At 42.4% G+C, this 21527-nt stretch overlaps 1 protein-coding gene across 3 annotated transcripts in view; it reads left to right on the forward strand.

Moving 5' to 3' along the window:
• Positions 1-21527, forward strand: part of LOC126276727 (regulator of G-protein signaling loco) — a 236652-nt gene that overhangs the window by 62244 nt on the left and 152881 nt on the right. The gene's annotated exons all lie outside the window — the stretch shown is intronic.

The raw sequence follows: 21527 nt of genomic DNA on the forward strand, positions 1-21527 counted from the left end.
TGCCTCTGTACGCTCTGTGACGGGTCAAATCTTACCCTCGCGGATCCTACGGGAGCGATACGCAGGCCGCTGCAGCATGTTCCTGATTACTTAGTACTGATTCTTGAAATTTTGTAAATACACTTTCGTCGGATAGTTGACGTCTATCTGCAGAGGTCTACTAGTTCAGATTTTTCAGCGATTTGTGACGCTCTGACATCGATCAAACAAACCTGAAACCATTCATGCTGCCCTTCTTCGTATACGTTCAATATTCATTGGTAGTTCTATTTGGTATGGGTATGACGAGCGTTCTGTAAGGCGATCTTCTTTGTAGGGAATATTTCCGCAGTATCCAACCAATGAACCGAACTCCGCCACTATGTTTGCAGCTATGGAAGCTACGAATATTTCATATTGCGTCAAATTATGTTACTCGAGGGTAAAACCTCTTACAACATGAACTGCAGTAGTCCTGTTCCATGTCCCTACGGCACACCCAAAAATACAAATCCATTAAAAACTTTATTCCATATCCCGTTTAAATGTACTTTCATTCGATGTCTCTGTGGTACACTTTGCGGAAGTCTGGGACATCAAATCTATCAACTTAACTCTGCTAATGGGTCTTATTATATCTTGTGTAAACAACACGAAGTAGATTTTATATGATCGATATTATCGAAATCCTTGACGTTTTCTGAGGAGAATGTCACTTCGTCTCAGTTGCAGTAATAATGTTTGAACTGAGAATCTGTTCTAGACAGCGATTTCGGCAGTACTGTTTGTACTGGTTACTCCAAAATTCCTCATTGCTGCGTAGCGTCAAACTAATGGCGGTAGCATTTTTGAATTTTTTTTCTATATGAAGAAATTCCTTTACAGACGCTCTAGAATGTCGTTAAAATTTGCATCGTTCTAACTAAAGTGTGCCAGTTTTCGGCAAATTAAAACGTTACGAGTATCAATAATACAGAATATCGGCAAATACTGTGCGGTTTGTTTAATAGTTATTTGTGTGGCTAGGTGGAAAAGATGAGGATGAAGCATGTGGCTTGAATCAGTACTCCAATGTAGAATGTATGAGAAGAGTAGTCATATCGTCGATATCCCGCAACACGAAAAGTTGTGTAGTAAACAAAGTAGTTATGTGTGACTTGTCGCAAAATTGGCTTCTCTTGATTGCTGGAGAGCCTTTCGAACTACGCTGCCGAGAAAAAAAAAAAAAAAAATTTGCAGCATTAAGGAGGAGTTGTGCGACATAAGTGAACGGTTCAGATGGTTCAAATGGCTCTGAGCACTATGGGATTTAACAGCTGTGGTCATCAGTCCCCTAGAACGTAGAACTACTTAAACCTAACTAACCAAAGGACATCACACACATCCAGGATTCGAACCTGCGACCGTAGCAGTCGCACGGTTCCGGACTGCGCGCCTAGAACCTCGACACCACCGCGGGCGGCAAGTGAACGGTGGTAAGCGTGTTTCTACATCTGATCTGAAAGATTATGTCTTTTCAGACTTCGTGCCAGTCGCATACGAGTGGCGCTAGTGGCGTCACTATGAGGATGCAAATCAGTTCGCTTTAAATACACGCTGTAACGGCTGTGAACGTTAGTTACCTTTGACATTGGACATGGTGAGATGATGTTGTATTGTATGTTAACCGGGAGCCTAGAAACGACGGAGAGTCTCCGTCCCCGCCATAGCCTTAGTGGTCCGCAACCCCACGACGACTACCGCAGTCCACTTCACCCCTCCGCCGCTCCCACACCGAACCCAGGGTTATTGTGCGGTTCGGCCTCCGGTGGACCCCCCACGGAACGTCTCACACCAGACGAGTGTAACCCCTATGTTTGCGTGGTAGAATAATGGTGGTGTACGCGTACGTGGAGAACTTGTTTGCGCAGCAATCGCCGACATAGTGTAACTGAGGCGGAATAAGGGGAACTAGGCCGCATTCGTTGAGGCAGGTGGAAAACAGCCTAAAAACCATCCACAGACTGCCGGTTCACCGGACCTCGACACAAATCCGCCGGGCGGATTTGTGTCGGGGACCAGGACCTCCTTCCCGCCCGGAGAGCCGCACGTTAAACCGCACGGTCAACCGGACGGGCTGTTGTAAGATGATGATAGTCAAGAATGCCTTTAAGGCGACATGACACTATTATCGATACCTCACTGAATTAGAACAGTGTCGTGTGATAGGGCTACAAGGAGCTGGATGTACCGTCTGCGATATTGCAGAAAGACTTGGCAAGAATTAGCCACTGTACACGACTGCTGGCCGCGGTGGTCTCGACAATTTACAGTCGCAAAAAAAAAAAGAAAAAAAAAAACGGTCTCCAGACGGCCACGTGCCACTACCGAGAGGGAAGACCACCGTGCTCGACATTTGGCTCTGGCGCATAGTACTGCTTCAGCAGTAGCAATTTGAGCTAGAGTTGGCACCCAGTTACACAACGAATTTGTTACTTCAAGGAGAGCTCCAAGCCAGACGCCTTTCAGCATGCGTGCCACTGATCCCGGACTACTGCCATTTGCGACTTCAGAGGCATCAAATGAGAGCTCATTGGAGGGCAGGGTGAAGGTTTGTGTGTTTTGTGATGAAAGCTATTTCTGCCTCGCCGCCAGTGACCAGGGTGTTTGGTAAGGAGGAGGCCAGTTGAGGGCTTCCAACCAAACTGTCTGCGTGTTGGACACACGGGACCTGCACCTGGAGTTAATGTCTGGGGTACCATTTTGTATGACAGCGGGAGCTCGTCGTTATCCCACGCACCCTGACAGCAATTTTGTACGGCTTGCAGGTAGTTCGACTTGTTGTGCTGCCATTCATGGGACTTAACATCTGACGTCATCAGTCCCCTAGAACTTAAAACTACTAAAACCTAGCTAACCTAAGGACATCACACACATCCATGCCCGAGGCAGGATTCGAACCAGTGACCGTAGCGGTCGCGCGGTTCCAGACTGTAGCGCCTAGAACCGCTCGGGCACCCCGGCCGGCTGTGCTGCCATTCATGAACAGCATTCCAAGATGTGCTTTCCAGCAGTATAACGCTCGCCCACATAGCTCTGTTGTAATCCAATATGCCCTACAGAGGTTCGACATGTTGCCTTGGCCTGCTCGAACACCAGATCTGTCTCCAGTCGAGCACATATAGGACATCATCGGACAATTTCAGTGTCATCCACAAAGAGCATGAATCGTCGCTGTATTCACCGACCAAGTCCAATAGGAATGGAGCTCCATCGCATGAACTGACAACCGGCACTTACATTTACTTGCTTGCATTCAACATTTTGGTGGTTACACCGGTTATTAATGTACCAACATTTCACATTTGCAATGGCATATCTCACGCTTGCATTCATCTGTGATTTTGCAGTGTTCAGTCAGTCAGTCAATCAATCAATCAAATCGGCGATCGAGGACCCTGTAGATCATGCGCCGACCTCACAATGCTCCTCCATGGACGGCGATCGTGTGCACTTTGGATCCAGTTGTCAGGGACTCCTAATTGGCAGAGCTCTTTGTGTAGCTCATCCTCCCATCGCTTCCTGAGCCTTCCGATTGGACGGCTTTTGCCCGATAGGTGTCTGGTCTCGTAGCAATGTGGCCCCCCAAACTTATCAAATGTTCAAATGTGTGTGAAATCTTATGGGACTTAACTGCTAAGGTCATCAGTCCTTAAGCTTACACACTACGTAATCTAAATTACCCTAAGGACATACACACACACCCATGCCCGACGGAGGACTCGAACCTCCGCCGGGACCAGCCGCACTGTCTATGACTGTAGCGCCTAGACCGCTCGGATAATCCCGTCCCAAGCTTTCCGCGCTTTCAGTTTTTGAACGATGTTTCTTAGAAAAATGTAGTCCCGAAATTTCAATACTCTACATTAATTATTATTAGATGTTGCGATTTTTTCTGTCAGCGTATTTGCCGTTAACACCTTTGTTCCAGAGCTACGGGTTTTTCTTTTGTAGTCAACGTCTTAATGGACTGCACGTGTCTCGTCGAAACATTTGTTTTTTATTTATCTTCAAATGACAGACGGAACATGTTTCGTTTTTTGTTGTCGTTTCGGACGTATCTGTTGACCCGGTAGTTGTTATTAAGCTGTCTGGGTGCTGACCTTGTGCTATGACAAAGTTCTGACAAGATCGCCTATCCGTTATGCTACGTATGTTGCTTGCAGTGTTAGCTAACAGGAATAATCATTACACATGCCAGCATAGTATTTCTCAAAACAGCAGCATGCTTTCATAATTTTTTACTTTAATTTTCGTGTGGTGTTTCAGTCTGCGCCGACATCCAGGAAATAAGAAAATACTCCCTGGATCAAGATTAGGACGCCAACGTATCGGACGCCGAAGTGGTTTATCGAAACCGTAGAAGCGACGAGTATGACTAGACAATAACTGAGTAACACTTGTTTCAGTAAGGCTTGGCTGTAAGGGAAAAGAATCGAGCAAGAATGGCGTAAATTTGAACAGAATAGAATGAATCGCTCACTTGAGCTAGCATCTTTCTTTAGTGTAAAATCAAACTGTGAAAAGAGAAAAAAGTCACACCGTTTATCGGGTGTTTATACTGATCACTTTACATTGCAAGAATTGATCATCAGTTACATTACGTAGTACCTAATCTGTCGTAGTAATGTCCTTTGCTATTGCGCTATCTTTTGGGTATTTTTTCTGCTATTGGAAAATTATGCTCACTACTGAAGGAAAACTGCTATAACTTCCCACTGAGAACCGCTGGAACAGATTCTGCGATTACGCTAAATCTTTCTGCTTCGAAAAGCACGATACTACATCTGTAAGTAAAGTACAGCTGGTAATGATTCACAGTTCCTTGCTCGTATATGGTTGTAAACAGCCCCTGCTAAATTTTAAGTCTATAAAACAACTCTCTCCCTCCCTCTTTCTTGTAACTTTACCGAAGACAATACTGGCTCGCTTTGTACGAGGATAAATAGTCAAATTTCTACATAATCAGACATCTCGTAAGTGACTGATTAGGAGAGGTCACAACGTTGGGCTCACATATTTATTTCAACCTTTTTACACCTTCAGTAGGGCATTAAATAACATAATGAGCAAGCAGTAAGCTGCACTGCCTCGCATTTCTGAGAAAATCTCAGGAGAAGTTTTACGCGTCTATTATGTAACTGTTGTGTTTGTGCGTTAGAGTTTATGGTGGTTAGCGTTCGAGCTTCGTAACACGAACGTGTAAGATAGGACGGTTCGACTGTCGCACAAACTTAATTTTTAATCTAAATTTGTTTCATCGCTGGTCATATTATTTAATTTATATCACATTTTAGAGATAACATAATTTTTAAAAAAACGTGTATTCGCTTGAAGTTTTAGCGAATTTCTTGTTATTTGACTACTTAACTATTTTTCTTTAAATTTAATTATTAGAACAAACATATTTATAACTATCAACAAGTAAATGGAAGACACGCTTAGAGTTTTCCTGAAAATGTATGTATGTATTTAGTGATTTGCGAAATCCATTATACATGCAATCTGGTAAGGGACCCTGCAGGAATAATGCAGGTGCAATTTTTTTTAATATCACAGTATTTACACCTGCACGACAGAAATGAAGATTTGAACGGGAGTCGAAGCGCGAACGCTAGCCACTTGACCACCATGAACTCTAACGTCCGGCACCTGCGCACAGATGTATCAGCTACATAATAGATGCGTAAAACTTCTCTTGCGACTTTCAAGGAATTGCTAGAGCAGTGCACCTTACTACTTGCACACTGTATTGCTTTAAGGGACTTCTAAATGTGTACGAACTTTGAAGTAAATCCGTGATACCGACGTCTTGACCGCCCCTTGTGAGTGGCTGAAGAAGAAGAACAGTAACATTTCTTAACAAGAAAAGGAGGAAACTCTGTGACTGTCTCAAGAATGGGCGTCGTGAACCATGAAATTAGGTACACCTTTAACTTACCATTAACAAGACGGATCTGTTGCGGTTTAATATCGGTTGCCCGACGGAATTGTCTTCTTATCGTGATAAGGGGCCACAAACATGTAATGAGGGACATAACGTACTCGAAATAACTATGACATAAAGCTGTATACTGATTTATATATATAACTTTACTTTTTGGTAGGAGAACTCATCATTGTTCAGTATATACAAATATTAATATCCTGTGAGGGTCTGGCTACATAGGCTTGATGAATGTGATTGGATGTACCTTTTAAAGTGTAAATATCATGTATTCGATACTAGATGAATGGATAGTGTTCAAAGGCCACAGTAAAAATTTAAAAAAACCTAATGGAGAGACAAACATTGTGTTCTAGATTGGTCGTAGGTTTCGAAAGCACGTATGGAAGAAAACTACAAGAAATAATTAATCTAAGGTGACTATCATTGCTCCTGATTAAAGCATTGGAGATCGTCGGTATGCAGGCATAGATAAATGTTCATATAGAAAGAAGATGAGATGTTATTAGCAATGAAAACTAACATGTGGGACTTGGGTGTAGTTTATCAAATGGTTCAAATGGCTCTGAGCACTATGGGACTTAACAGCTGTGGTCATCAGTCCCCTAGAACTTAGAATTACTTAAACCTAACTAACCTAAGGACATCACACACATCCATGATCGAGGCAGGATTCGAACCTGCGACCTTAGCGGTCACGCGGTTCCAGACTGAAACGCCTAGAACCGCACGGCCACAACTGCGGCCGTAGTTTATCAGCTCTGTTTTTTATTTATATCTTGACAGTACCAGTACATAATGAAGGACGTAACACAGTCCTATAAAGGTTTTCTATAGTCATTATTGGACTGGACTGATTTGGGGGAAGAGACCAAATAGCGAGGTCATCTGTCTCATTGGATTAGTGAAGGATGGGGTAGGAAGTCGGCCGCGTCCTGTCAAAGAAACCATCCCGGCATTTGCTTAAAGCGATTTAGGAAAATCACGGAAAAAATAAATCAGGATGGCCGGACGCGGGATTGAACCGTCGTCCTCCCGAATGCGAGTGCAATGTGCTAACCACTGCGCCACCTCGCTCGGTATATAAACATTATTGCAAATTTTATCTTTAATATTTGCAGCTGGTCATGTTATCACACATATCATCATGAAGCAACTTCACAACCAGTACTTCGTAAATCACATAACGTTGCAGCCAAATTCTGCCTCTCTACGTGTAAAATTGTGAAATCAAGAAATGTCCTTTGCCAGATCTTTATTGGTAGGCAGTAAGCTCTCGCGACAACTACCAATGACTAAGTTAACTGACCCAAGTTTCTGGGCTCCTGCACGCGTTTAGTTCAAGAAGTATATTTTGACTATAAACTGGAGTTATCAGATCACTGAGAAAAGAACTGGGAAATACACAATAATAGTCTTCCACAAAATAATCTGTGTAACGAACTACTTCAGAACAACAAGAATCACAAAGGAAAGTGCCATAGATTACAGAAACAAATTGTCAGATTACAGCCACAAATTGTTCAACTAAATACAGAGGTTGTCCGATGGAAAATTATTTAACTGGTACTCCAGAAATATCCACAAGTAAGGAGAAACGCTTTCAGAACAAATACAAGATTTATATAACGGATGCAGAATTGAAAACGCAACGGATCGTTAGGTCTACTGCTTACTGGAATGAGGAGGGCTGTCTTCCGTTGCACAGCTCCGCGTTACCCTGCCGAGGTAGATATTCAAATGTTAACCATTGCTTTGAGCACTCGTGTGCGAAGAATGTGGCTTGGCGCGAGTCAGAAGGTCAGGGAGCACTGGCGCTCGGGCAAGGGGGCTCGTTAAACCGCGCGACGGGTACGCGTGCGTGCTGTATGCGGCGTGTCGACAAAGAGCCGGCGACAACGTGAATGTTTTGTCACGGTCTCGTGTACAAACATTTACAATCGTCGGAGAAATACTGTACCGAAATTAATAAATGCTAAGGAGAATAAAGACGTGTCGCAACTGCGGACGCTAGTTGGCCATTGGATCGCTCGTAGTGTGGCCTCCTGAGGGACGAAAAAAGAGCAGGACGCAGCTGTGATCGCGTTATTGCGCTCCCTGACCTTCATTAGACCGCAAGATTTAAGGTGTGAAGACAGTACCGGTGCTGAGGCATCATTTAGGGGGGGGGGGGGGGCGGCACAAAATCTGGCAAAGTGACCGCAGTCCAATCCTCTGTCGATGCAGTGATCACTTAATGCTTCTTTCTTGTCTCACAATGACTTCTAACGGTGAAAGTACAGAATTACTTCGTGGTTCGGAGTCCACGTTTAACTGTAGTTACTCCGGTGATTACCTGGGCAAATAAGTTCAAATAACGGAGTAATGCAAGAGCAAGCCAGTAGAATACTACCTCGCCTAGTAAAGCAATGTGCTGAAACGAACCTTCATGTTGCTGTAATGACATCTATACCCTGAAACAGGGAAGGTCATTGCTTCATCATTAGAGGAGCATAAGCCATGCGCTGGCTTCATTTTTGAACCCTGAATTTTTTCTAGTGGAAGGAAAAACTTTCTTTATGTGGCAATGCTCTCACATGATTTTTTAATGATTTTACGTGCAAGATCCAGTCAAAAATATCTATCCCTTTTCGAAACATACTTTGTACAGTTGGCTTTATTTTGTGGACTAAAATAACTAATTAGGAATAGTCTCTATTGTAATAAATAGTAAAATGATAAATTCAATAATAACCATGCAAAATAACAGTAACAATATTCAGTTATACAATAGAATATACCGAACTAACCACATGCGTATATTTTGGTAGTCACGAGCTGCTTGCGCAGTGCTACATTGACTTGCTAATATTTTCGTAGTGATTCCCAACTGTTGGAACATGTGCGTGATGAAAAGTCTGAACATTCACAAATGTTTACCTCAGGTTTCCATAAAAAAAGTAAAGAAAAAACAAAAAAAACTTCCCTTGCAGCTAAGACACGGTAAAAGTTAATGGTCTGAAAAGGTTAAAGTTATTCTAATTTTTAATTTGAATTTTTATCAGTGCTCGCATTGCAATCATTCTTACGAGCCAGTCCCATTTTCGACTGTGTACTGATTTCCATTAATCAAAGTAAAACCTGAATAATAAAAAAATATGTACCAGATATCATAAAATATTGAACGAATCGTTCGTATTTAAAGAAATTCTAGATAGTTCCCTCAGTCGCAGGTCGAAACCGCTGTTAAACTGAGTTGATGATACATAAATTGGAGTTATCGTATGAAAACCACGACCTTACTCGTAGAAGGACTTTTGTTTCTGGGAAGGACTATGACATGATTGATATTTTTAAAATGATTGCCGATATCCAACTTTTACTCAGTGCAAACGAATATGTTGTAACATTGTTCACCGGCTTAGTTAATAAATATGATAACGTTCCGTTATTTCTCTTAGACTAAAACCTGTGGCGGTTCCAAATTACAGCGGTCTTTCCGAAAAAGCATCTACACCTACTCTACAAAACATCAGTGACCGTAAAAACGAAAAATAAATTAGGTCATAGAAGAGTGAGCAGCGCTATTCCATAGGGCTTTATCTTGTAATCATAATAAGTTTACCGTAGTATTACACAGTTTGTAAAGTTATTGCAGTATATTGGAAAGGCATGTATTTACTCACAGGTAGAAACACTCGGAACGTGTCTGTATGAAATAGGCCCATCGATGTCTAAACTGTTGTCATACCTGGAGCTAAGTAGAGACAGCACCTCTGTAGTAAATGTTCAGTAGTAATATTTATTTATAGGTATTTATTTAGTGTTTCCCGGTAATAGTGACTCGTCCACCGGCGGAGCCGGTTGGCTCTCTCAGCTATCTTTCCTCGATCTGTAAGATAAATTACGCCCTATTCTTTAAAAAAAAAATGCAGAGATGTTAGCGAATTACAGTCTCACTGATTTCATGCCGTACTACTAGGATAGCAACACACTGGACTTTCGTGCCCTATGCTTTTGTTAGCTTAGTATTTGGTTTCCCTAAGTTATGGAAACCAATGCAGTATTTAATTTAGCTAACCTACGTAAGAACTACAGGTAAAGAGCAACCAATTGAGTACAAATTTAATCACTTTCCGCCGCTGTTTCTGGCCTTAGCAGTGAGCAGTCTTTCGTAACCCCACAATCGCGGCGCTTTTGTAGAGAACACGAGGCAAACGTCAGAGCGACTTGTTAACCTTTTCACTTGAGTGATATTCACGTGGATCTCAATTAGAAGAGAGCCGCCGGTATTCCCTGACAAGTAGCCGAGATGTCAATTACGTGCACCGGTTGCAGACTTCGTCGCGGTAATCAGCTGAGGCCTTCCGCCTCTTTCGGACGCCTCATCCACGTAATCCCTTAATAACACCTTCGCATATGAAATTAAAGCAGCGCTCGGATTGCACTCGAATCGCCGTACCCAGACGCCTGTTGCCTGGCGGATTAGAGCCAGTGAACGCGTCTACACGTGACTACAACTCCCCGAAACAAAAGCAAACTTCCGACAACAACTACCGGTATGGTAGACACACACATTAGGCACGCAGATCTTCCTGGATGTTCTATAATATATCACCTCAGTGACTTCGTAAGCAACGAATGTAAACTGTATTCTGAAGCTATACCCATCAATAAAAATACAATAGTGCACCCAAACCAAATACGACATGGATCCAAAAACTAACGGATATTTTGTGATTTCACGTGTTGTATCAGTCTGACTAGCGCGAATTTTTTTTTTAAACATACGTGAAAAATGTCTGTACATTGTCAGTAATATCAGATGTTTAATTTGAGAACGAAGTCTTTCGCGATAACGCTATTGTATAAAACATTCTCTGACTTCCTGCCGCGTCGAGCTTTCGACGATTACCTCCATCTTCTTCGTCAGGAGCGGCTGACTGACAGTTGTTCCCGACGAACACGATGTAGGTAATCGTTGAAAGCTAGAGATTTTACCCAGAACTGACGCGGCAGGAAGTCCAAGAATGTTTGATTCAGATACTAAATGTGTTGTCAGCTGTCAAAAAGGCGACGTTTGTTTTCGTAACCTAGTATCGCGTATTATTTGTTTTGAAAAAAAAAAATGTATTAGGGAATTTGCATTACATTTTGAAATTAAAAGGGGAGTAAAGAGCAGCAAAGTTTTAGAAATATTAAGTATTGCTCTTGATCACTCTGCTGAGTAAAACACGGATTTACCAACAGTAGAAGCGTTTCGAAGTGGGCCATGAAGGCTTTTAAGATGGCGAGCGCGCTCTACGCCCCAACACATCATCAACCGACGAAGTGGTAGGAAAGGAGAAAGAAATGATCATGAGCGGTCGGCGTTTCACAGACGGTGACAGGATTGAAAATTGTTGAATTTCTAACAGCAGCAGCGGCAAACGTAAGTTGCTCAGGAGACGCTAGATGTCGTCAGCACCGAGGCAGAAACGTGTCATAAGAGCCGGTGAAGCGTGGGTTTACGGTTCAAATGGCTCTAAGCACTATGGAACGTAACATCTGAGGTCATCAGTCCTCTAGACTTAGAAATACTTAAAACTAACTAACAAAAAGACATCACACACATCCATACCCGAGGCAGGATTCGAACCTGCGACCGTAGCAGCAGCGAGGTTCCGGACTGAAGTGCCTAGAACCACTCGGCCACAACGGGCGGCTGGGTTTACGGATGTGAGGTCAACTAAGGATGAATTGTCCCGGTGGAAGCATTGAGGATCGCGAAGACCAAAAAAAGCTGGATAGCTGCCGTCAGATGTGGAAGTTATGCTCACTGTTTTGTGAATTTTAACGACGTATTGAAACAGGAGTTCTTAACAGAGAGTCGCCCGATCAATAAGGAGTACAACCAAGAAGTTCAACGCCGTTTGCGTGAAGCGATCCGAATAAAAAACACCCGGATTTGGGGCAAAATAATTCATGGTTTTAGCACCACGATAATGCGCCTGCGGACTTTCCATTGCTTGCTCCTGAATTTTTAACTAAAAGCAATACTGCAATGATGCCCTAGCTTAAATATTCGCCAGACATGTACCCATGGGCCTTTTCTGTTGCCAGAAGTAAAGATAACGTTAGAGGGTCGTCGTTTTACAAGCATAGATGAGATTAAAAACTATTCGCCAAGATAGTTAGATCGAGCTCTAGAAGTGTATCGTGGATTGGAAAAGGCCCTAACACAAGTGTAGAATATACACTTGGGTCTATTCTGAAGGGCATAATATTCATGTAGGTGAATAAATGAAAAATAGAAACAAATTCCCTTATTTTTGAACAATCACCATCCTCTAAAGATTTTTTTCACTTTTTATCTGTAATGCTACGCTCCTCACACACGTGACAGTCGCCATTCTCCAAGGCAGATGCCAGCTGATGTGATACGCGTTGCTTTCTTTATACTGTGAAATTGATCAACATAACATGACGGGAAAATCCATGTTTTGTATTTCTTCCTTAGTTCGCGTTTTCAGAATAAAATATTAATCTAGAACTTCGCTTTGGTTTCGTTGATGGAACGCCGTAACTTGCAATTTTAGGGCCCTTCCGTAATTTGTGTTGTGGGCGGAGGGACAGCAATGCCCAACTTATGAGTCTTATCATATAGAACTTCGTTCATCCAAGGAAATGCTTTGTGCGTAATAAAAAAAGGCCAGTTGCCAATAAGCCGCAACAAATCCTTCTTATTAAAGGCAAGTCAAAGGTGTACCTAATTTCCTGGATCGCGGCGCCCATTCTTGCGATAGATTTCGCGCTGAGCTCTAGATTCCACTACGGATAGGTAGACAAGCCAGCTCACAGATCGGAGGAAGACAAGTGCATGCTATGTCCAGTATAACCAGACATAGGAAAGCTCTTCCGCGCGCAAACTAGTTTTCAGATTGATGGACAGCCTTCCTTCCCGGCCAACAGATGGGTAGGTTCTCCGTGATACTGTGATTGAAACGCATCATAACGTAATGTGCAAATGCATAAACGTTCTCATCGGACTTGCAGCGAAGTCAGCGGGTACGTTATGCAAGGGAGAGTAGCCAAAAGTAAAATAGAAGGACACAGACTAAGGGATGTGCATAAAATTAGTTATCACATTTGAAATGTAGTGAGGAGACGCTTTCAGTGTATGGTCGTTGGGTATAAGCTACAGTAACTGGATTTAATGTGCTGTCATAACACTGGACGTGAAACATGGAGTGTAGGATAAGGACTGGTGGTTTGTTCTTCAATAATTATTTTCCGAAAACACTACCTTCATTCATTTAGCTACTTTGAATGAACAGTTTTTATATTAATTATAACGACGGATATTTGAGTTCTTTCAGATAATTTTTTTGTTTTGTTACATAATTTTTGTATGCTAAACGAATTTTTCTTCTACTGTTAACAATATTCATATGAAAATCCGAATTCAGACTCCAAACGGCGTTATTTGCTATCTCACAACATGCAACAGAGCTAAAAATCGACATAGTCCTGATACGTACCTATTCCTTGCATGTTCTATTGTCTCTTGCACAAGCAGATTAGGGGAAATATTCAAACTGTCTACCTCAGGACACCCTAAGGCGTCAGACGAGTTCGGAAGATCTCCATAAATCGATCTGTTTCCAGTGAACACTGTACCTTGTGGTTATAAGGGATAATCAGCTCGATTAACAGCTTGCCAAAAACGATGAGCATCTCCCCGATCCAGTGTAATATCCATTCCATACCGTCAGTACTGTTGACAGTTTGCAGTTTACGCAAAGGAAGAATCGTTATCGTTATGTAATGAGCACTTTAACTTCAAAGCAAGTGGCACTGAGCTCTCCAACAGAACAAATCCCATTCCCTATGGTTTTGTAATTCTCTTCTTTAGCGGAAGGAAATTGTCACCATTAATAGATTCAGAGCAAGCCACATGGCTACCAACCAGACGAAACTCTTGTTACAATTAACACTCTCTCTTAATTGTGGTTCCTGTACAGACGAAGAGGATAACTTATATTTTTATTGGTGTGTGTGTGTGTGTGTGTGTGTGTGTGTGTGTGTGTGTGTGTGTGTGTGTGTGTTGTGTGTGTGTGTGTGTGTAATATATATAAAAAACGTAGGAGTAAAATACTCTGAGGAACTCAAAATTGTTGATTACTTCCCATTCCGATTAGTTCCAAATTCTTTGAACTATAAAACCTGTAAATGTGTTTATAAATTCGTTATACATTGTAAAAGGGACCTTTAATGATAGTATGTGCTTATCACCTGTTCGGTTCCTTAATTTGTTAATGGAAGCTTAATTTTGAACGACTATGTTCAGTATCCTTATATTCATGAAAACAATGTGTACAAATATTTTAACAATATCACTTTATTCTTCTCTTATGTGTAAAGTAACCACGATTTCATTTTGCCTCATGTGTCAGAATATGATAATCGGTTGTAGGGGCCATTGCCCGAAGCTGTTACCAATAAATAATAAATAAATTACCTATCCCACTGCCACATTTTCTTCAGTTTAATTTCATCTTCTCACAAACGGCTTCGTTACACTTAGGCACGCAATTCTGTCTGCTACGAAACATGGGCTAGCGAAATTACAGCTGTGTGATACAGCGTGGTTCTGCTCGGTTACGGACCTTGACTGACTTGTTGCAAATTGCGTAGCCATGCCCGAATGACTCACTTTCTTGCGCAACAGTGGCTACGAAACTAGAACGATTTCATGTCCTTTCAGACCACTATCGTTAGGTTCCCGGAATCAGTTACAAAGTCCATTATGTTGTTGTTGTGGTCTTCAATCCAGAGAGTGGTTGATGCAGCTCTCCATGCTAACGTCCATTATAGTAAGAAGCCGGTGGTGATCCAAGCAAGGATTATTGTTTTCATCTTACGTCCATTATAGTAAGATGAAAACAATAACCCTTGCTTGGATCCCCGCCGACAATATGCTAAAATGTAGTAGTCGTCCTTACGCCGCATGCTATACATTTATGCACCAGTTGCCGACTTTACATAAGCGGCGCTGCATAGTGCCAGTTAGCTATGTGACAAACCTTTTTCGATCGCGAATGTTGCGCGAAAGAAGTGTTTTAAATTTAATTTTAGTTGTCCAAGTGATCGACTGGGTTACATATGATAAAAACATGAAGTATAGTAACATAACCTGATGACAGCTTAAAATCTCACAGTCATAACTTCTACATCTACATCCATACTCCGCAAGCCACCTGACGGTGTGTGGCGGAGGGTACCCTAAGTACCTCTATCGGTTCTCCCTTCTATTCCAGTCTCGTATTGTACTTGGAAAGAAGGATTGTCGGTATGCTTCTGTGTGGGCTCTAATCTCTCTGATTTTATCCTCATGGTCTCTTCGCGAGATATACGTAGGAGGGAGCAATATACTGCTTGACTCTTCGGTGAAGGTATCTTCTCGGAGCTTTAACAAAAGCCCGTACCGAGCTACTGAGCGTATCTCCTGCAGAGTCTTCCACTGGAGTTTATCATCTCCGTAACGCTTTCGCGATTGCTAAATGATCCTATAACGAAGCGCGCTGCTCTCCGTTGGATCTTCTCTATCTCTTCTATCAACCCTATCTGGTGCGGATCCCACACTGCTGAGCAGTATTCAAGCAGTGGGCGAACAAGCGTACTGTAACCTACTTCCTTTGTTGTCGGATTGCATTTCCTTACGATTCTTCCAATGAATCGCAGTCTGGCATCTGCTTTACCGACGATCAACTTTATATGATCATTCCATTTTAAATCACTCCTAATCCGTACTCCCAGATAATTTATGGAATTAACTGCTTCCAGTTGCTGACCTGCTATTTTGTAGCTAAATGATAAGGGACCTATCTTTCTATGTATTCGCATCACATTACACTTGTCTACATTGAGATTCAATTGCCATTCCGTGCACCATGCGTCAGTTCGCTGCAGATCCTCCTGCATTTCAGTACAATTTTCCAATGTTGCAACCTCTCGATACACCACAGCATCATCTGCAAAAAGCCTCAGTGAACTTCCGATGTCATCCACCAGGTCATTTATGTATATTGTGAATAGCAACGGTCCTATGACACTCCCCTGCGGCACACCTGAAATCACTCTTACTTCGGAAGACTTCTCTCCATTGAGAATGACATGCTGCGTTCTGTTATCTAGGAACTCCTCAGTCCAATCACACAATTGATCTGATACTCCGTATGCTCTTACTTTGTTCATTAAACGACTGTGGGGAACTGTGTCAAACGCCTTACGGCAGTCAAGAAACACGGCATCTACCTGTGAACCCGTGTCTAAGGCCCTCTGAGTCTCGTGGACGAATAGCGCGAGCTGGGTTTCACACGACCGTCTTTTTCGAAACCCATGCTGATTCCTACAGAGTAGATTTCTAGTCTCCAGAAAAGACATTATACTCGAACATAATACGTGTTCCAAAATTCTACAACTGATCGACATTAGAGATATAGGTCTATAGTTCTGGACATCTGTTCGACGTCCCTTCTTGAAAACGGGGATGCCCTGTGCCCTTTTCCAATCCTTTGGAAAGCTTCGCTCTTCTAGAGACATACGATACACCGCTGCAAGAAGGGGGGTAAGTTCCTTCGCGTACTATGTGTAAAATCGAACTGGTATCCCATCAGGACCAGCGGCCTTTCCTCTTTTGAGCGATTTTAATTGTTTCTCTATCCCTCTGTCGTCTATTTCGATATCTACCATTTTGTCAACTGTGCGACAATCTAGAGAAGGAAGCACAGTGCAGTCTTCCTCTGTGAAACAGCTTTGGAAGAAGACATTTAGTATTTCGGCCTTTAGTCTGTCATCCTCTGTTTCAGAACCATTTTGTTCACAGAGTGTCTGGACATTTTGTTTTGATCCACCTACCGCTTTGACATAGGACCAAAATTTCTTAGGATTTTCTGCCAAGTCAGTACATAGAACTTTACATTCGAATTCATTGAAAGCCTCTCGCATAGCCCTCCTCACACTACATTTCGCTTCGCGTAATTTTTGTTTGTGTGGAAGGCTTTGGCTATGTTTATGTTTGCTGTGAAGTTCCCTTTGCTTCCGCAGCAGTTTTCTAACTCGGTTGTTGTACCACGGTGGCTCTTTTCCATCTCTTGGTCCTGATATGAATGACATTCCTGGTAGCCCTTAACTCCCGAGGTGAATTTTCTGTAATGTATACGATGTGGGCTCTGTGGGATCCCTATGTTCAAACCTAGATTTAAGGCAAAAATTATTTGAAATTTTAATTTTATGCTATGTAACATTGATTTTTACATTTATTTTAGTGTTGTTTAAATGCTTCTAGTTTATTTTATTGCACTAAACAAAACTTGCAGCAATTTACTATTTATCACACGAAAGCACATAATTTTGCGTGTTCTTTTAAATAGTACACATAAATAGACTGTCAGAGTACTAAATTTTACATTCTTAAAAATTATACAATCTTTGTACCTAATAAATTTCCAAATAAAACTAAATTCCAGTGTTTAAATTTGCGCTTAAGAATTCTAGCCGATAGGTACAAAAAGAAAGTCTGTCAAATTGACAATCATTGCTGGGACGTACATTTTTACCACCACTCAGAACACATTCAATTTTAACAGACACTTTCAGTATTTCATTGAAGAAGCAGACAGATCCCCATCACAATTTTCCTGAAATTCTCCCTCTGAATGATACTCTTGTTAGATAGCAGAACAGTGATCACTGGCTAATGTAAAGTCGTCGTCTTTTTCATTTATTTCTTGATCTACATCACTGAAACCTTCCTCCATAGACCGACTAACAATTTCATGAAACTCGGGAAAGTTAAAAATGAAACATCCGTACCAACACATTCTGAGCTGTACGGTACCGTACTAAAGAAAACAGGTACGTAGTTCAGGAGGCGCGGTCTAGGAGACTGCAACACCTATCAATAACACGTGTCAACAATAAACACAGAAGGCGATAACGCAACTGACAACAAAACGTCGTAGGGGGAGTATAGAAGCATTCCACCACAACTGGCCTTGCAGAGAGAGTTAGAAAATTTTCGCGCGGTCTGAGAGATCACACCTCGTGGGCTAGGGAAGTTTTGCAATACGACGCAACAATAAGTCGCTGGAGGTTGAGCGTTGCTGCGTTCTAAGAATACTTCGTACTTGTATTGTAGCTGCTGTGAGAAGCCTGTGGGCGAGTCGTTTACAAGCAGGGTTAGCAATGCTACCTGTGGCACCGTGGTCACGGAGTGAGATTCGCACAGTTTTGCGGTACAACTTCGCGCGTGGTTTAAACATAGGCCAATGCTTTGAAGAAATGACTCTTGCACTCGGTGATGTGTGTCCACATCGTACAATTATATTCGGGGTACGGAGAATTCCAAAAAGGAAGTTTCACCCTGGAGGACGCTGAGAAGACGGGAAGGATACCATGAACGGTTACGAGGAGAACATTAGGCTAGTGAGTTATAAGCAGATAGAGAATACCTTAGGGCTAAATGCACCAGCAATTCGTTCTATTTTGCATGATCATTTACAAGTAAAGACATTTTGTTGTCTCTGGGTGCCGGGTAGACTGACGGAAGAACAGACAACACGATGTGTGATTTGGTGCCGGGACATGTTAAAAAATTTTCTAAGAGACGTTTCCAGTATGTGAATGACATCGTGACTGATGATGAGACTTAGCTGTACTATTATACGTGCCGACTAAGACTCAAAACAAAGTTGGGTCTTTGAAGCTGACCGCACACCCATAGGTGTCAGAAAATCAACAAAGAAGAAAATATCTCGTCTTCTCCCTCCTTTTTTTCCCCCAATTCGAGTGAGATTGTGGAGGTTGTTTTGTACACACAGAAGACAGTCATAGCTAAGTGGTACACTGAGCAGTGCCTGACCAAAGTCATTCAATTTTTGAAGAATCTGTGACCGAAGTCAAGAATGGGAGCCTGGTCCTCCATCACGACAACGCTGGAGCTTACCGCTCCAAAACATGCATCGAATATTTGGGGTACAGAACTCAAACTTCCTGAGCACCCTCCGTACAGTCCAAACTATGCTCCGTGCGACTTTGCACTGTTCCCGCATGTGAAAACGAAGCTGAAAGGAGGACCTTCTGAGGGCTTGGGACAACGAGTGTGCCTTACTTCCTACAGAAACTTGGGAGAACTAGTTTAGGGATTGACGTTGAAGGATGGAGAGGTTTATTCAATGTGGCGGAAATTACTTCGAAAAAGTTATACAAATAAAGCTGTAATGCAAAACTTTCCAGTACCCTTAGTCTTGTCCAGCATTGAATACGAACATTAGCAAGGCTTACTAATATGATTTTACAATCTTTTGTGAAAACAAATTATCCATATTTTGAGAATAGTTCTATACGCCCTACACGACAATCTTACAAAGTCTTCCCAAGGATTAAGAGAAATGGAGGCAGGTTTGAGTCGCATACGGGAGAACGGCAGTTCAAATCTCCGACCGACAATCCAGATTTAAGTTTTTCATGGTTTCCCTGTATCGCTTTGGTTCCTTCCAAAAGGCTGCGGCAGAGTTATTTCTTCCAGTCCGACGCTGTGCTCCGCCCCGTAGTATCTTGTCATCGAACGGCGCGTGAACATCTAACCTCACTTTCCTTTTTTGCTTCTGTGAGTGTTTGAATTGCTTTTGCGCCGATAAAACAATGGCGTTAACTTTTCCGAGCCCTTTAAAATTTGTTCAGCCATGTTAATTCGCAGGAATTTCAGACAAAAGACCCATACACAATGATTGTACCCGGCATCATTTATATTAAGCTCAACTTTCTCGAATTTATGCCGGCGTACCGCAGTCAGGCATTTCCCTTCCCCAGCGGGATCCGTCTGTCATACTGCTCTCTGAACATTCACGCCAAAGTATTTGTCAGCGTCACCAGTTTGCATAAGTCACCACTAATGCTGTGCCTAAACGATACCATCACTGTTGATTGCGTAAATGCGCAAGGCTGCATTTGCGTGTACCTAGTTAACCAGTCATCACAGTAAATATTCCCGAATTTCAAAGTAAAATTTTCGTATTCCACCCTCTAACTAGCAACATTGTATGCGATGTACATTAGAGCCAAAAATATTATTTACGAAGTCACTTGATCGTTGGTGAATCAAAACAGCTGGTACATGAGGACGTTTCCATGTTTTTGTCTTCTTGGAGTTTGACAGATATCGGAAGTATAGTAAGTATAACAGAAAAGAAGTAATACCAATCTGTTAAAATAGAGGACAGCTCTTGCACTCCTATATTTGTGTAGTCATCGTTCACGCAAATGCAGTGGACATCACTGTATTGGACTGTCACAAATAAACACCAGTAGTATTCCCAGTTTAGAGTAGGTTTAATGAATCAAACTAAACTTAATCGGCGGAATGCAGACCACTTGTTACCGTCCTAATTCTCTTTTTGTGTTAGAGCTACGAAATCCATCGATAACAGTAGGGCATCTGAACGGAACAACGATTCTAAATTAATATGGAAACTGCTTGCCTAATTTTCATGCTGTACTAGATTTCTTGTATTTAGCTTGTATCGTTAACACGCTGTTGAAGGGTCTGCACATCAGGAAGTAGTTAAGCCTACACAACGCTTTTCAGATACCCTCGGAGATAAAAATCCAAGCGGTTTAAATCCGATGATCTAGCAGCCCATGCTGCAGGACCTCCACGTCCTATCTAAGGTACGGGGAAGGTGTTTCGGTGTCGGCGAACTAATGCGGAAGTGGAGTGGTGCTCCGTCCTTCAGGAGCCACACGAGGCCTACGAGAAAGACAGGCCGCGGCGCGTTCGTACGTCACGAGGGTAGGTCTGAGCTATCTTGCTCCCTCAGCTCAGCAGACGAAACGCGTTTCTAATCATGTTAACTCGTAACTGCGTATTTACGTACTAACGAGAATTGCATAGTCTACTGAAATTTGCTTTTAGAGAGTCTTACAGATCACGAGTACTACAACAAAATACACGACTGTGCAGTAGTTGTAATGTAAGATCTATGCTCAGCATAAATGGTATGAATGTTCATTTATAGCATTTAGTCTCTGCTGCTTAACAGCCCTTATTTCATACAAAACGTCGTGCCTCATCCAACCGATAAAATTTTATTATACCCAGTACAGCCGTAACAAATTATTAGTAGGCATATGGACTTTCGATCGTTGTAGTTCTAATAAACAATAAGACTCCATAATAGCGGATTCACAGCAGAAGATGCAGATAAACATGCAATTGCGAGTTAACAGGCGCAGAAGCGTAGTTTGTGTGCTGAGCTGAGCGAGCGAGTCGGGCCCGCCTACGTGACGTACGCGCCACGATCTGTCTTTCTCATGGGCCTCGGGAACCACGTAACGTGTCGTATTTGCCAAAGGCACATTCTGAAGCAGCCCAGGCTGAGTATTCCACAGGAAGCCCAGGTACTTTCCTCCGTCGAGACTTTGTGGAATAATAAGCGGTCAAGTTTGTGGTCGCCAAGAATTCTTGCCCACGCATTGATGCTAACGATGCTGGTGAGACGCCTCAACCATTCCAAGAGGATTGTCTGTAGCCCACAGATGA

The sequence above is a fragment of the Schistocerca gregaria genome, chromosome 1 (assembly GCF_023897955.1).
Source record: "Schistocerca gregaria isolate iqSchGreg1 chromosome 1, iqSchGreg1.2, whole genome shotgun sequence".
NCBI classification, from domain to species: Eukaryota; Metazoa; Arthropoda; class Insecta; order Orthoptera; family Acrididae; genus Schistocerca; species Schistocerca gregaria.